The sequence below is a fragment of the Peromyscus maniculatus genome, chromosome 6 (assembly GCF_049852395.1).
Source record: "Peromyscus maniculatus bairdii isolate BWxNUB_F1_BW_parent chromosome 6, HU_Pman_BW_mat_3.1, whole genome shotgun sequence".
In the NCBI taxonomy this organism is placed as follows: domain Eukaryota; kingdom Metazoa; phylum Chordata; class Mammalia; order Rodentia; family Cricetidae; genus Peromyscus; species Peromyscus maniculatus.
The window spans coordinates 11,192,348-11,208,972 of record NC_134857.1 but is presented as its reverse complement, the minus strand read 5'-3'; the positions used below and the strand labels follow the sequence as shown (position 1 = coordinate 11,208,972).

General features: G+C 44.5%; 1 protein-coding gene across 2 annotated transcripts in view; it reads left to right on the top strand.

Annotated features, from left to right (window-relative positions):
• Slc7a14 (solute carrier family 7 member 14) overlaps window positions 1–16,625 on the top strand; it is a 126,569-nt gene that overhangs the window by 20,867 nt on the left and 89,077 nt on the right. The gene's annotated exons all lie outside the window — the stretch shown is intronic.

Sequence of the window (16,625 nt, the reverse complement as noted above, 5' to 3'; positions counted from 1 at the left end):
AGGACGTCTTCTGGGCCTCTGTTTCCTGTGTATTAAATGAGATTGTCAAATCTAATTATCCCTCTCAGCCCAGAACCTGAGAGTGTGTAGTCCATTCACTGTGGGTCTCCCCCACAGGGTCAGCAACTCTCCTCAGCACACCCGATTTCTAACAGGAAAAGCCACTTTACACTCTTGGAAATGACTCAGAAATAATTCTGCTCTCCAGAGAGAGCCTGTCGTTCCTATGGCTGTGACTACCCACGGCTCGGCTGCCTTTTATTCCCCTGCCCCGCAATGGCACTCTGGTGATATTTGAGGGGAAGGGCTGTGTTCAATACTCGTCACTCGTGTGTTTAAATGAGAGAAAAGAATACCACACTCACATAAACCCTTTACACAAGAACCTATTTTAAGGCCATGTGGATGATAGATTGGGCTGGAACTATCAACATTTAGGACTTCTTCACTTATTAAAGGGAATCCCCTGGATTCCTACCCATCAGGTGCTCACAGTCTGTTATGGAGACAGATATCGGAGCTTATACACTGGAAATAGTCCTAATAAATGCAACTGAAAACCAGGGACAGCAGGTGGTATTTAATGTGAAAATATGATGATCTATTTGCAAAAGCTTGCATTATGCACAAACTCAGAAACGGTGTTTGTTGAACTAATGCACGCACATCTTTTGTGCAGCAAAGGTTCCCAGTAGAAATCTATTCGGCACACAGAGTGGCAAGAGAGAGGAGGAGGGAGAAACAAGATGTAACAGTGGGCATTTCTGCTTACAGCAGCACCAGGGCAGCACGATGCCTTTGTGAAATGGAGCGGTGTTGAAAGAGACAGAATGACATCTGGTAGAACTCTTTGCATTAAACAATCAAAAAAAGTTCCCTCTAAGCCACCTAGAGTCTCAGCGTGGCGTGACATGTCCAAGAGACATCTCATGTTCACTGCAGCTCTACCCAGAACAACCTGCCACTGTCCACTGTAGATGGAAGTTTCTCAGGTCCTGCCCCACCCCAAGGTCCAGATGAACCTCTCCCACCAGCAGTCCCACAACCACTTATAAAATAATCACTCAGAGGCTTATATTAATTATAAACTATATGGCCTGTGGCTTCAGCTTCTTGCTAGCTAGCTCTGTCATTTTAAATTAACCTATTCCTATTCATCTATGTGTTGCCGCGTGGCCGTGGTGGTACTGGTCTGCTGGCATCTTGTTGCTCCTTCCTCTCTCCTGACTCTGCCCTTCTCTCTGTCTTTCTGCTTGGATTTCCCACCTGGCTGTAAGCTTCCTTGCCATAGGCCAAAACAGCTTTATTTATTATCCAATGGGAGCCACACATATTCACAGTGTACAGAACGACATCCCACAGCACTTGGAGTAACATAGCTCACGCTGGAAATCACTGTGTGACGTGGAAGATGTCAGGTACAGAAAGATGAGTCATATGTGCTCGCTCTCTCTCTCTCTCTCTCTCTCTCTCTCTCTCTCACACACACACACACACACACACACACACACACACACACACACAGACTCGTGATTGATCTCAGGAAAAAGAAAATCTAAGAAGCTGGGTGTTAGAGGGTAGTTTCCAGAAGCTGGGAGGGACTACAGAGGAGAGAGAGGCACTGAGCAGTGGGTGTGAAGTTTGAGTCGGAAGTGTGAGTGTGTGCTGTACTGTTGAGTAGTGTGCTTACAGGAAACAGTGCACTGCATATTTCAGAAAGGTGTGGGAGGAGCCAGTGAGATGGCCAAGTGGGTAAACGTGCTCGCCACCAAGCCTGAGCCCACAGGATGGAGGAAGAGACCGGACTCCCGTAAGCTGTCCTCTGACCTCCACATATGTACCATAGCACACACACATACAAAAAATAAATACATGTAAAAAAGAATAAGTAAAAACTAGAAGGAAAAGTTGAATTTTTTACTATAAGTAAATGGTAACTATTTGAGGAGTTACATATAGTTAATCAGATTCAAACATCAAGCACTGTATACATGCATTAAAATATCACAATATCCCATGATTAGGTATAACTTGTTTTATGCATCAAGTAAAAAATAAGTTGAAAAAAGGATATCAATAGGGATTCTTTGGTCAACATATTAACTATTAAAGAGGATATAACAAATAAAGACAATGTTCCTTATTTCTTTTCCCCCACTTTTTGGGGGGTGGCTGAAGATCAAACCCTGGGCTCAAGGCACTCTTTGCCACTGAGTTACATCACCAGCCTAGAAACATCTCCAGCAACAGTGAACAGTGCTGGGATAACGTTTTCCCAGGGAGAATCTGGGTGTCTTGTCACATCTCTGTGGTTTAATAACCCAGAGGCCCTCAGTAAAGAACACCTTACTGAAAACCAAGGAAGTCTCAAGGTGGGCTTGTCTTCCTGTCCCTGAAAGTGGTGTTACAAGGACACATTGTGTGAGGCTAGAATCCTTCTTATTCAGCCAACCACAGTGGAACCTCCAAAATTTGAGAGGATAAGGGGAGGCAGAGCAAGATAAAAATCTCTAATTGTCAGTCCAGTCTGCTTGCTTGTTTCGTGTGCAATTAGTTACTGTTGTATGTGTGTGATTATAGGGGTTACACATGCTGTGGCACTCCCGTGGGGTTCAGAGGACAACTTTCAGGAACCAGTTCTCTCTCTGCTTCACAGGATTTGGAGACTGAACTCAGGTCATCTGGCCTTCACTGAGCACACTTTTGAGCCATATTGCCAGCCCATATTTGCTTGGTGTTAAACCCACTCACTGTAATTAGTAATTTTTTGATGAATGGACCTTCATTAGAACATGATGGATTAATATCCCTTTCTTGAATAATGAAAACTATCAAGTGTTTAGGTTGAACATAAACTTGCCAGAAAAAAAAAAACTTAATGAGCAAAAGAATTTCTCTGTGTATACAATACTAAAGATAATGTAAAAGATGTAATATTGGGCACATCAAGGTGAAACACTAGTTCTTTCCCTAGCTTATTACACTTTCAACAATGGCGGTTATCACTTACATAGCACCAGAGTCTTAAACAGGGAGCACTGTATTTCTGAAATTAATTAGTTGTGGTGATTGAGAGAAATACATCTTTTCTGGTACCCAGACGACAATGCTATGACCATTAATAAATCAGTTTTAATTTAGTAACAATCCCCTTTTTGAAAGAGAAAAGAATTACAGCTCCTATGATTACCCCGCTAATGTAAAGTTTGGCTGCAAGGGGAATTTAGTTGGGATAATGCTTTTAAGTCATTTGTTTCTTATGAAAGTACTAATGGGAACTTTATTCATGCATAGAAAAAGGAATAACAAAAAATTAACTAATCTGAAGGGTGAAAATGCCTTTGAAATCACTAATGTATCATGTAAATGGGTCTTCTGTGCCTATTAATACTGGCAATCCATAGGAACATATTAACTTGCAGGGTTTTATTTCTAAAGGATACACTGCAGGATGCAGTCTGTCACCTGTGAGAATCCATGTGTGTACAGTGTACATATATATCCATGTGGATGTGTGTACATGTAGGTGTGCATACACATATGTGTGTGAATGTGGCGGTCACAGGTTGATGTTGACCGTTGCTCAATCACATTAGACATTGAGACAGGATCTCTCACTGAACCTAGAGCTCTTCCAGCCAGCCAGACTGGCTTGCCAACGAGTTTCAGAGATCCACCTGTCTCCACTCCCCGGTTCTGGGGTAACACACACACACACACACACACACACACACACACACACACACACACACACACACACACCTGTGCCTGACTTTTTACGTGGGTGCTAGGAATCCAAAACCAGGTTCTGTGCTCGCGTAACAGGTGCCTTACCAAATGAGCCATCTCCCCTCCCCCCCCCCCCCCCGCCCGTAGGTTTTACAAGTGGGTTTTCTGTATAATGGACTCCTATGTAAACCCCCCAAGAGAGTCCCTAGACCTGGAAGTTCCTAGCACAGAAATCAGCAGCTCACATCCTTCAGCTGAGCAGGGCCACACACAGAGAGGACTATTTATACCAGGGATAAGCACTGTTATAAGAGGAAGGAATTACTACCCCTTCTGTTTAGGTATAGAAAGAAGCTGAAATAAGCCTATTTCATACTATAACCTTATATTTACAGTCAGCCCCCAAAAAAGCCCCATTATTGAAATACAACTTTGTAATTCTCCATGCAGAATGTCGTTGTGGGAAAAGCATCGTGTTTAACTATCAGCTGACATTTCTCATATGAAGTGGGTGTGTTTCCTATTTGAATTTCAGGCACACAATCTTCTTACTGGGCTACTCAAATCTACCATGGCGATATGAAAATAAAACTGGCTGTTTGCCCAGACACCTCAGTGTATAAAATACAGAGAGCCAAAAGGAAAATGGAGACTTAGTGTGGAAATTTAAAGTCTGAAAGGGGGTTGGGATAATCAGCCCTTTCTGCTCGCTCTTTGGGTGTTTGGGTTTGGTGTTTTGGTGGTTTGGCGGTTTAGTGTTTTGGTGGTTTGGTGTTTGGGTGTTTTGGTGTTTTGGCGGTTTGGCGGTTTGGCGATTTGGTGGTTTGGTGTTTTGGTGGTTTGGCGGTTTGGTGTTTTGGCGGTTTGGTGATTTGGTGGTTTGGTGTTTTGGTGTTTTGGCGGTTTGGTGGTTTGGTGTTTGGGTGTTTTGGTGTTTTGGCAGTTTGGCGGTTTGATGGTTTGGCGGATTGGCGGTTTAGTGTTTTGGTGGTTTGGCGGTTTGGTGTTTTGGCGGTTTAGTGTTTTGGAGGTTTGGTGTTTGGGTGTTTTGGTGTTTTGGTGTTTTGGCGGTTTGGCGATTTGGTGGTTTGGTGTTTTGGTGGTTTGGGGGTTTGGTGGTTTGGCGGTTTGGCGGTTTGGTGATTTGGTGGTTTGGTGTTTTGGTGGTTTGGCGGTTTGGCGGTTTGGTGATTTGGTGGTTTGGCGGTTTGGTGATTTGGTGGTTTGGTGGTTTGGTGGTTTGGCGGTTTGGCGATTTGGTGGTTTGGTGTTTTGGTGTTTTGGTGGTTTGGCGGTTTGGTGATTTGGTGGTTTGGTGGTTTGGTGGTTTGGTGGTTTGGTGGTTTGGTGGTTTGGTGCTGCCTCTGCCGCCGCTGTTGCTGTCGTTGCCGGGTCTCACTATGAGGCTTGCCCATCCTGCCCCTCACCGTGTAATCCAGGCTGACCTCCGACTTGCATCAGTCCTCGGCCTCCGAAGTTCTGGGTCACCGGTGTCACCACCGGCCAGTTCCCAGTGACTTCCTGAGTGCTGCTCATGCAGCTTCCCACTGGTGTCACGGGGGACATGGAACAGCTCAGACACCCCGAGGAACTTCTGAATCCAGACTCCTCTGCCCGCGGCGTGTGGTACACGCCAGCGTCCCTGTGACAGCCAGAGTCACCTTAGCAACACAGCAGCCGATGCCTTGCTTTGGGTTCAGAGGCGTGAGTGAGTCTGTCCCCAGACCACAGAGACATCCAGTGGGGACTGGAGGACTCGAGCTCAGTGTCCTTGACCCTCCACGATAACTGCATTTGCTGGTTCTGGCTACACACCTTCGTTCTCTATGCTTTTTCCAGTGATCATCTTATTTAATCCTTAAGACAGTGCCTTCTAGGAAAACATTCTCATCCCAGCTTACAAAGGAAGAACAGTAAGCTGGCATGTGGTCAGTTAAACAACACAGCCACAGAACTGGGGAGGACAGGGCTGGGATTTGATCGGAGGAAGTTAGGCACCAGATCTCCACTCTCACCCACTACTGTGACTTCTTCCATTCCACGTCCCCCAGCTGAATGACATTTTTACTACATCAGCTACACACCCCTGAGCTCTGTGGCAGCCGAGCCGCATCCTGCTGCCTCCTGCCCCTGTGCTTGCAAAAGTGAGGACTTTTAAGATCTCGATTAATGGGATTGAACCTCTCTGTCTAGATTACAGAACTGCGTGATTCTCCTTGCACTCTTTCTGGGAGCTGGTGTAGAATTATACAGCTTAGCATCGGGGAAGCTGGCTGAACACTTCCTGACCTGAAGAGGTCCTATATAATGCAAAGGATTGGTTAGAACTGGGCAAGGTGTCAGGTGGTGGTGGCGCACGCCTTTAATCCCAGCACACAGGAGGCAGAGGCAGGCGGATCTCTGTGAGTTCGAGGCCAGCCTGGGCTACCAAGTGAGTTCCAGGGAACACCTAGGCAACCATGTCTCTAGACAAACAAGTAGGGCCGGTGAGATGGCTCCCTGGGTAAAGGTGATGCTGTCGAGCCTGAGGAGCTGAGTTTGATCTGTCCTGTGATAGACGGAGAGAACTGCTTCCTGCAAACTGTCCTCTGAATCCACATGCCCCCAGTGACACGTGTACACCCCACACACACAATCACAGTGACACATGTGTACACCCCCCACACACAATCACAGTGACACATGTGTACACCCCCACACACACAATCACAGTGACACATGTGTACACCACACACACACACACAATCACAGTGACACATGTGTACACCACACACACACACAATCACAGTGACACATGTGTACACCACACACACACATAATCACAGTGACACATGTACACCACACATACACACACATAATCACAGTGACACATGTGTACACCCACACACACACAATCACAGTGACACATGTGTACACCACACACACAATCACAGTGACACGTGTGTACACCCACACACACACAATCACAGTGACACGTGTGTACACCCCCCCACACACACACACAATGAATCAGTTTTAAAATGTAATAAAAATGTTAAAACAAAGTTTGATTTGGGCTTTATTTAGGTCTGGATTTTTGTTATGTTTTGCTTTTAGCACTTTTTAGAGCTAGTGCTAGGCACTTCAGACTTTATATCACATATTTGCTCACAACCCTGTCTGTAAGGAAGTTGATATCATGCCCTTTAATGCACACACAAGAAAAACAAAAGACTGAGGACATGGAGAGACATGGCCGTGGACCTACTAAGAGGCAGACAGCGGCATTTCTCATGTGAATGTCTTGTTCCAGGCAGCGCATGGCCACTGTAGGAGTAAAGTGATGATCCAGCCACGTTGCTTTTTTTTTTCCCCAAACCACTTCACCAGTTTGTTAATAAAAAGATTCACATGGAATGCCTCACTCCATCTCAGGTGCTCAGGGGACTCCTGAGGACCTCAAAGAAAGGAACCAGGACAGAACAAACATGGCAAGGAGTCCAGAGAGTGGTCTGTCCTTTCTCCTGATGCAACCAGCAAGGGTCCAGACAATGCCTCAGAGCAAGTGTATGTGTTACTTGTGACTTTGATGCCAACCTCAGTCACACTGTGTGTTGTGGCTGCAGTGATGGTGGTGGTGGTGATGATGATGGCGATGGTTGTGATAGGATTGATGCTGGAGGTGATGATGCTGGCAGCAGTGATGACGGTGAGGATGGTGGTGGTGCTGATGCTGGTGCTGACGACGACGTTGCTGGCGGCAGTGATGATGGTGAGGATGGTGGTGGTGCTGATGCTGGTGCTGACAATGCCGGCGGCGGCAGGGATGATGGTGAGGATGGTGGTGGTGCCGATGCTGGTGGTGCCGATGCTGGTGCTGACAATGATGATGCCGGCGGCAGTGATGATGGTGAGGATGGTGGTGGTGCTGATGCTGGTGCTGACGATGCCGGCGGCAGTGATGTTGTTGGAGAGCTTCTCTCCGGCCCCACCAAGCCCCGCAGTCCCACAATCCACATATAAAATAATCACTCAGATGCTTATATCACTTATAAACTGTATGGCCATGGCAGGCTTCTTGCTAACTGTTCTTTTATCTTAAATTAATCCATTTCTATAAATCTATACCTTGCCATGTGGCTCGTGGCTTACCGGTGTCTTTACATGTTGCTTGTCCTGGTGGTGGCTGCAGTGTCTCTCCCTCCTTCTTTCTGTTTCCCCAATTCTCCTCTCTCCTTGTCCTGCCTATACTTCCTGCCTGGTCACTGGCCAGTGTTTTATTTATATAGAGTGATATCCACAGCACTTTCCCTTTTCTTCTTTTTTTAAAAAGGAAGATTTTAACTTTAACATAGTAAAATTACATATAACAAAACAATTACCAAGCAAGAATTACAGTTACAATATTAAAGAAGATGTCCTATCTATCTTATATTTGTGAGTTTAAGGTTTTATATCTAACTTATCTTTTATTATAACTGAGGAAATTACAACTATCTAGTCTTCAACCACATCAAAGACCTCAGAAGGATATAATATTACCTGAGAAATGGGAGAAGGATGTAAGCAACTTTCGGGAGTCTTGTAGGGTAGGCAGAGACAGCTGACAGCCTGGACAGTCACCAAATGTTCCTTTGTAAAGTTGAGGCATCTTTCTTTAGCTCACAGGCCTACAGTCTCTCCGTCATTTTTTTCAGTGTCCTGTAGAATGTCTGGCAGTTTCCTCTGTGAAGCAGGAACCTGAAGGACCATCTTGTCAAGCAAAGTTTAGTGGTCATCCTTCTGTGGGTCTTGCATGTCCAGTCGATCAAGCAGTCCAGGCAAGAACAGTTTCTTGCCCAAATGGCTATCTTTGTCAAGGTGAAGATAAACTCCATATAGAGTGTCTTTGATGTCCATCCTCCTCTCTGAAGTAAATCCAGTGCTACCAGGAGCAGACATGTCTCACTGTCCAGAACGTCTAAATTTTTAAAACATTTTAAATGCCATATTCTGTAGGTCTTTGAAGTGTTTGAAGACTACCCTATCTATCTGAAACATATCTAGGTATACCTAGAAGACTTATCTTAACATGGCTATAAATATGGTTATTATAGATGACTAATTAGTAATCTATTTCTTAATTATCCATTACAATTTTAAATGATTACATAAACATAATACCTCAAACAAGAATAGAAATATATATACAGTATAACAAAATTAACTTTAAGTTTGTATCAATCAACTAAAATTTATACCAATGTAAATCATTTTAAACATAAACTAAAATCTATACCAATGTAAAACATTTTAAACAAGTTGTTCTTTAAAAGTAGGTTCATTAATCTACCCTTTTTCTTATCATCTCTATATCCTATATATCTATATCATATCCCCTTTTCTTTTTTAGAAAGAGATTGCATTTATAATCAACCTGTTTTAAATAAAAATATTGGTTTTTCTCTGTCCCACACCAGAGGGCTCTTCTGATTTGGGACACAAGAATCTCTTAACCATTTTTTTTAAAGCAATATGTCTGGGTTTAGAGGGGGAGTGAGCCAATTCTACCTCTAAAGCCAGCTTGGTATATTTGGGAATTTGGGCGTAGCATCTCTTACTACTTCCTGCTGGAGGGGGCGCTGTATCTTATGGGGACACAAAGAAAATTTTAGGCCTATGGGGTAGTCCGTGAGGCTGTATTGTAGGAGCCAGTTGCCTTGAAACCGTTCTGGATGTTGGATCATCTGGGCCCTGGTGTCATCGGAGATTTTTCAGGGGGTCTTGGCTGGTCAAACCTGATGTATCTTAATCTGGAACAAATCCATAGCCTCTGGCTTTCTGTGGAAACAAAAGTAGAACCTCTTTTCCAAAGCAGCATATCCTTAAATCCAAATTTTGAAGTCAAGGTACCTTTAAAATATACATTTTGGCATAACTCAACAGCTTTTACAATCAAATGTTTTTGTTTAGTCATGAATATCAGAGACAACATAATCCAGATTGTCTGTGTGATAGCCATCCTTATGTGGCTTATTACCTTTACTGTTTGTTTAAACACTTTATTTTTAAAAACTATCTATTTGTTTATATAACTGTATCTTTTTTTTCTTTTAAGTCTACGTACACTTTTATACACATTGTAAACTATTTCATCTGAATCAGTCTTATTGTGAAGCTATTGCTTTAAACTGTAGTCTTCTAAGCCTGAAATGGCACAGTGGCTGTTGGCTCCACCCACTTTAGCTTCCCAACATGGCAGTGGTACATTTTCAGCCAGCTCTGGGAGGTATCAACTCTCAGAAATAGTGGGTCTATGTTTCTATCAAAGTAGCATGTAGCCCGGAAACATCTTTTTGTTTTGTACTAGGAAAGGCTAAATCTACCACACAGCAGCAGCGTAATGTGCCGCTGGCAGACACCTCATTTCTGCCATACTGCAGGTCAAACACACACGCCAGGAACCCACCAGTGTTCAAACCCGCGTTTTGAGGTGTCTAGCTGCCAGTATGAGACATGAAGTAGGAACCTGGTTTTGGCTCTGTTTAGAATTGGTTATTAAATATTCTCAGGTTTAGGGTGGAAACTTGAGCCGTTGGGCGCCATTTGTTGCTGGAGGGCTTCTCTCCAGGTTCCACCAAGCCCCACAGTCTCACAATCCATGTATAAAATAATCACTCAGACGCTTATATTACTTACAAACTGTATGGCCATGGCAGGCTTCTTGCTAACTGTTCTTATATCTTAAATTAATCCATTTCCATAAATCTATACCTTGCCACGTGGCTCGTGGCTTACCGGCATCTTTACATGCTGCTTGTCCTGGCGGTGGCTGGCAGTGTCTCCCCCTCCTTCTTCCTGTTTCCTCAATTCTCCTCTCTCCTTGTCCCGCCTATACTTCCTGCCTGGTCACTGGCCAGTGTTTTATTTATATAGAGTGATATCCACAGCACAGTGATGGTGGTGAAGATGGTGGTGGTGCCGATACTTGTGGTGACGATGCCAGTGGCATTGATGACGGTGAGGATGGTGGTAGTGCCGATGCTGGTGGTGACGATGTTGAAAACAGTGATGGTGGTAGAGGTGACTATAATAGCATGATTGTGGTCATCAAAAACAATGATGTTTTGAGCTGGACACTTCCTTCTTGAAATTATGCAAACAGGCTGTTTATCTTCCCAAAGAAAGGCTTAGGAATTGTCTGTGGTATACACATAAAAATTAACTCAAATAGATTAAATGCCTAAACATAAAAAACTAAAACTAAAAAATGCTTAGAAAATCATGACTTCGATATATCTTAGCTCGGGTCTGAAGGCACACACACACACACACACACACACACACACACACACACACACACGAGCCAGTGGACAGATGGATACAATTTCATTTCTAAAATATGATGCCATTCAGTGGTTTCATCTAACATGGGGGAAACTGAGGCCTAGGTAAGTAAAGTGTGTTAATTCACCCATATTTCTAATGTCTGCTGTGGTGAACTCTGCCATAATTAGCTAACAAGCAATGATTTTCCAAAGTGCTTAGCAACCCGTTGAGAGATGACTTTCTGCGGGGGCATCTTCCAGTAAGGCTGGAGAGGGAGAGACGGTTGAGGGTGGACATCATTCTTTGTGTACCAGGGCATTGCACAAGGCTCCTGAGAAGGGTAACCAGGCTGGACTCTGAAGGCACACCAACTGTGGGCAGAAAAGGGGGAAGGAGAGGCTGAACACAGAGGCTCTCTGCTGAAATGAAACAGAGGCAGAGGGGGAAACATCGAATTAATAAACTTGCAAAGCCCATGGTCCTCAGCTTAATGAGCCAGCAGCGCCATCTGAACCCTGCTTTATTTCATTTCAACCGTTCTGAATCGCATTACTGACGTCCTGACGGGGGAGTTGAAGAAGTAACATAATCATGATTCTAATCACTCCTAGCCACGCCCACACCGTCCCGGACAAAGAAAGGCTGGAGCAAAGGCATAAATCTGCATGGTCCTGGATTGGGGAAACAAGGTCATTAAACCACTCAAGAAAATAGTGGGTAAACTGCACAAGCACAGAATTAAAAAAAAAAAGAAATTGAATGGCAAATGAAACCTTCAGAAAGATAGGGAGACAAATCTCATAATAAAAGAAAATATTTGCAAATTTTATATCTTAAAAGATTACTGCATCTCAGATACACAATGGATGGTCACACCCAACAGCACAATGCAAGGCTAACCATCCAGTTTTGACCTGGATGGAGAATCTGAATCAACATTTCTCCAAAAGCGCATGTTATGGGACAACAGATGGGAGAGGACTCAGAGCACTGGTCATGAGGAAGAGGAACGTCACAGCCACTGTGAGAAAGCACTTTACACCCACCGGGGTGATCATAACTAAAACACTGAATGATAAATATAATTAAGGAGGAAATGGAAACACTGTAAAATCGTGCTGTTGCCTTGAAGGCCAGTCTGACAGTTCCTCAACGACGTGCTAAACACGGAATTGCCGTCTGGCACAGCAACTCCACTCCTGGTTAATAGCAGAGAGATTTTAAATTAGAAATCCAGGGTCCAGAATGATGGCTTCACTTGTTCTTCCAGAGGACTGGCATTTTGTCCCCAACCTCTTCCATCCATTAGGCCACTCACAATGACCTGTAACTGCAGCTCCAGGGGATATGACACCCTCTTCCAGCCTCTGAGGACACAGCACACACACACACACACACACACACACACACACACACACACACACACAAACCAATGGCAAAATATTTACAAGTATAGTGTTACAAATAATAACTCATATCTTATTATGAATAATAAGTGAAGCAACACAGATTATCCCAACTAATGAATAGACTAACAGAATATAGTAAATCCATGTAATGGACCTTAGCCATAAAAAGAAATGAGTCTCTGATTCATAATTAAACATGTATGAGCTGGATGGTCATTTTGATGAATGAAAGATCCAAAAGGTCACACAATTTATTATTGTATTTGTGTGAAATGTTCAAATTAGGCAAATCCACAAAGGCCGAAGGAGGCCAGTGGTCAGGGAACAGGGGAGGAGCAGTGAGTTCTGTTTGCTTGGAAGTGTGGGTTTCCTTCGCAGGCAGGCGGTAGCGATATTCTGAGATTAGATACAGCAACGATAACACAACTGTTGGAGTACACCAAGGGGAGACCGGTGATGTGCTTCAAAAAAGTCAATCTGAGATGGATCAGTGGGCTGGGCGCCTGCCACACAGGAATGGGGGCCTCTGTTTGGATCCTCAGAACCCACACAAAACCAGCTCGCCTGTGTCGTGTGTGACTGCAACACACACACACACACACACACACACACACACACACACACACACACACACACAGGAGTGATGGGGGAGGGAGGGAGGGAAGAGAGAGAGAGAGATTTTAGAGTATACTTCAATTTAAAATTTTGTGTTTGCTGAATGAATGTGGTACCTAACATGCAAATCAAAGAAAAGACCGTACTGGGCTTAGTTTGGAAATTTGCAGTCGCTTACTATCTCAGAAAAATACTTTACCCACAAGCCGTTGCAGTAGCATTTGAGCCACCAATAACCCACACCCTAAGTGATCAGTAAATTGTGCTTGAGCATTTACAGCTTGGAGAGTACGTGTACTGTAATTCAGTTGCCTGCTAGTCTGTGATAAATGGACCATATTGAGTTTTCTCAGTTAATGACTGTGGGAAGGTTATGTTATCTACATGTTTTACTTCAAGGTAGGGGTGCCCATTACATGAGTAGTTTCATGCTTATTCACATGTGTTTGGCATTGAGGCCAACAGAACTGAAGAACCACTGAAGTGTTTTCAGATCAACCCTTCATTATACACACATGCCCAGCCACAAGCATTCTTTCATTACAGCCCAGGGTCTCTGTCTTTTCTACTCTGCATATAATATTGCCAACAGGTGAAGCCACGGCAGCCTAGCTTTTATCATTTTTCAAGACTGAAGCTTTCACTTGTACAGCCTCTGCCCCAGGAATTATAGTCCTCATGGAAAGCATAGTTGCCCTCCCGTTCTTGCGATCATCCAGACTCCTGAACCTCAGTGGGCTTGAGGAACGTGGCTTTCAGCTGATTCAGCTAGGTGCACTTTCTCCTCTGCTCAAGTTAAAAACCTGCGGTCACTAGGGGGGCCACTGTTTACTCCTACAAGATGCACTCATCAAGCTAAGTGCCTCTCCCCAGGATGCCAGGTGGAGCAAGCTGTTGGCATTCTCAATTTCTGCAATCATAACAAGTATCACATTGGGACATTTAAATAAATAAATGTCCCCAGCTTGGACTCTGTAAAAGCTGTAGTGAGCATCCAAGAGCAAGCAGAGAGGGCGAGCCTGTCATTCGGAAGGCTGGCTTCGAGGCTGGGCTCGTGTATGTCATCATTGACTGGGCCACTGCCTCTGTATAAAATGGTTAAGCCTGACTGTCAACTTGACTGGGTCAAGGGTAGACTAAGAGATAAGCACAGGGGTGCACCTGTCAGGGATTGTCTTCTTTTTCATTTTTTTTACTCTTCTAACAAATATTATATCCAGACCACAGTTTCCTCTCCCTCCATCCCCCCAGTCTCTTCCCCTCACCTCCCCGCTCCTCCAAAGCCACCCCATCCTCTGGGTCTCCCCTCAGAAAAGAGCAGGCCTCCCAAGGACATCAACCAAATATAGCAAAATATACTACAATAATACCAGGCACATACCATCATATCAAGGCTGGACAAGGCAACCCAGTAGGAGGAAAAGGGATTTCCTTGGTTAGATGAGTAGACCTGGGAAGACCCACCCTAAATGTAGGTGGCACTTCCTGTGACAGCCAGAAAAAAGGAGGCCTGAGGGGAAGCTTCTGCCTCGTTGCCTTCACATCTTTCTGGCAATTCATCTACCCTGTTGGGGAGTTCCTCTACTCTGCTCCCACTGCCTCCCACCGCTGCTGCTGTCCTTCAGGGACATCAACAGGCAGTTTCTCCCGGCTTCCAGTGTGGACTGAAGACCAGTGGCTCCTTGGGAATCCCCCAGGTCTTCAGCCCAAAGCTGGGACTTCTGTATCATGAAGCCTGAGGAACAGAACAAGGGTCTCAGGCCCTGCAGTGTGGAGACAGCCACTGTAGATCTACCCAAACAGTTTTGTGTAAGCTATCTAGTAAAACCCCTTCGAATAGATGTTCATTCTATAGGTTCTGTTTCTCTAGAGAGCCCTGACTGATACATACTGCAAATGCCCTCTTTCTTATGGGAGATAGAAATGTTAGTCTGTAGTTCTTAGACTCACGAACATTGAATGAGAACAGCTGTAAGGTTCTCACTGTATGTCCACTCATTCATTCATTCCTGTGTCCCGGTGACACTCACGAGGCAGTGGGCCTTTGGTGGCACCACAACTACCACAGTTCCCAAGAAAAACACAGCTCAGAGAACCTGGAGACTAAGTCACAGGTGCTAATAGTTGTAGCACATCTGGTCTGTCACGAGAAGTCTCTCAAGGAAAAGTGCAGGGTGCTCTAAAAATGTGACATGGTGGGCTAAGCCAGCCCACTGCCTTCAGAAGAGGTGTTCAAAGTGAGCCTCAGGATGCTCAGAGTCGCTCTTCCAAGCCATTGCAACGATCGGTCGAGTGGTTTTCGTTAAGACGCTGGCTCTTAGACCCCAGATGCAAGCACGGGCTGCAGGAGCTGGGTGGAAAACTGGGGAGCTGTGTCTCTGCTCCTGGTTTTTACGTTTCCTGGGTGATTCTCAGGTATCGCCAGGCTTGGGAACTACTGTGCTAAGCAAAGAGTCGGGGAAACAAGATAAGCAGAGTAAACAGCTCCTGGGATGGCCCAGAGGTGGGCAGAGCCTGCTGTTCGTGCAGACCAACTGTACCGACACAGGCATCTTCAGGAAGCTCCTCAGTAATGCAGAACTTCTGCATCCTGAATCATGGAGACAAACCACAGTTTTGCAAAATGCGTGGGAGACTTTTTCATTCACACTAACACACCCAGAAGCACCAGGCGGGAGGATGGAAAGCATCTTCTAGAAAAACCATGGTTTGCATACCCACATCCTCAGCACATTTTTGACTCTAGATAAGTACATCTTGAGTCAAGTAGATTGTTAAGTTTTGGGAGCTGCTAAGATCGATGCAATAACCTTTGACCTCCATACACACACATCAGGTTTGTGAGCACACACATAATAACGATACATTTAAAAATTTGAAAGTATAGTGCTACATTCCATCTCTCTTCTTTTTCAGTGGTGTTAAACCCCGGCCTTCCCGAGTGGGAGGCAGTACTTTACAGTGAGCTACCTCCCCAATTACAGATGTCTCCATAGTCCTTTCTCCTGCTCCATTTCTGCCACCGTAAGAGCCAATTACTTCTCCTTTAAGTGTTTTTACTTTCTTGAGCATTTCATATATGAGGACTGCTTTTATATCATCACACTTCTCCCTCTCCTCTCTTCAACACCTCCTCAAATTCACGGTCTCTCTTTTTTAATTATTATAGTTACACACACACTTATTAATATAAAATACCACCTACTGAGTCCATTTAGTGTTGCTAATATTTGTGTGATTGTAGATAACCAGTTAGGAGGATCTCCCTGAGAAAGACTGATTCTCCCTCCCAGAGCAGTCATTAAGTGCATCATCCAGGCGGCAGGGGAGGGGGGGATCGGATCTTGTGAGGTTCCTCCATCCATGTTGGCGTGTCAACTGGTGCACACACTCTCCTCCACCCTTGGATGGGTTTTTGATGTATCAGTTGGTGATAGGCAGCCCACAGTCAGTTCTCTTCATTTTGACCACTTGTGAATTTCTGTAATGTTCTATGCCTATTGCAAAAAAAGTTCTTTGATATAAGACTTATCTGTGGGCATAGAGATAAGTAATTAGAAGCCAGTTAATCTAAATATTTATCCC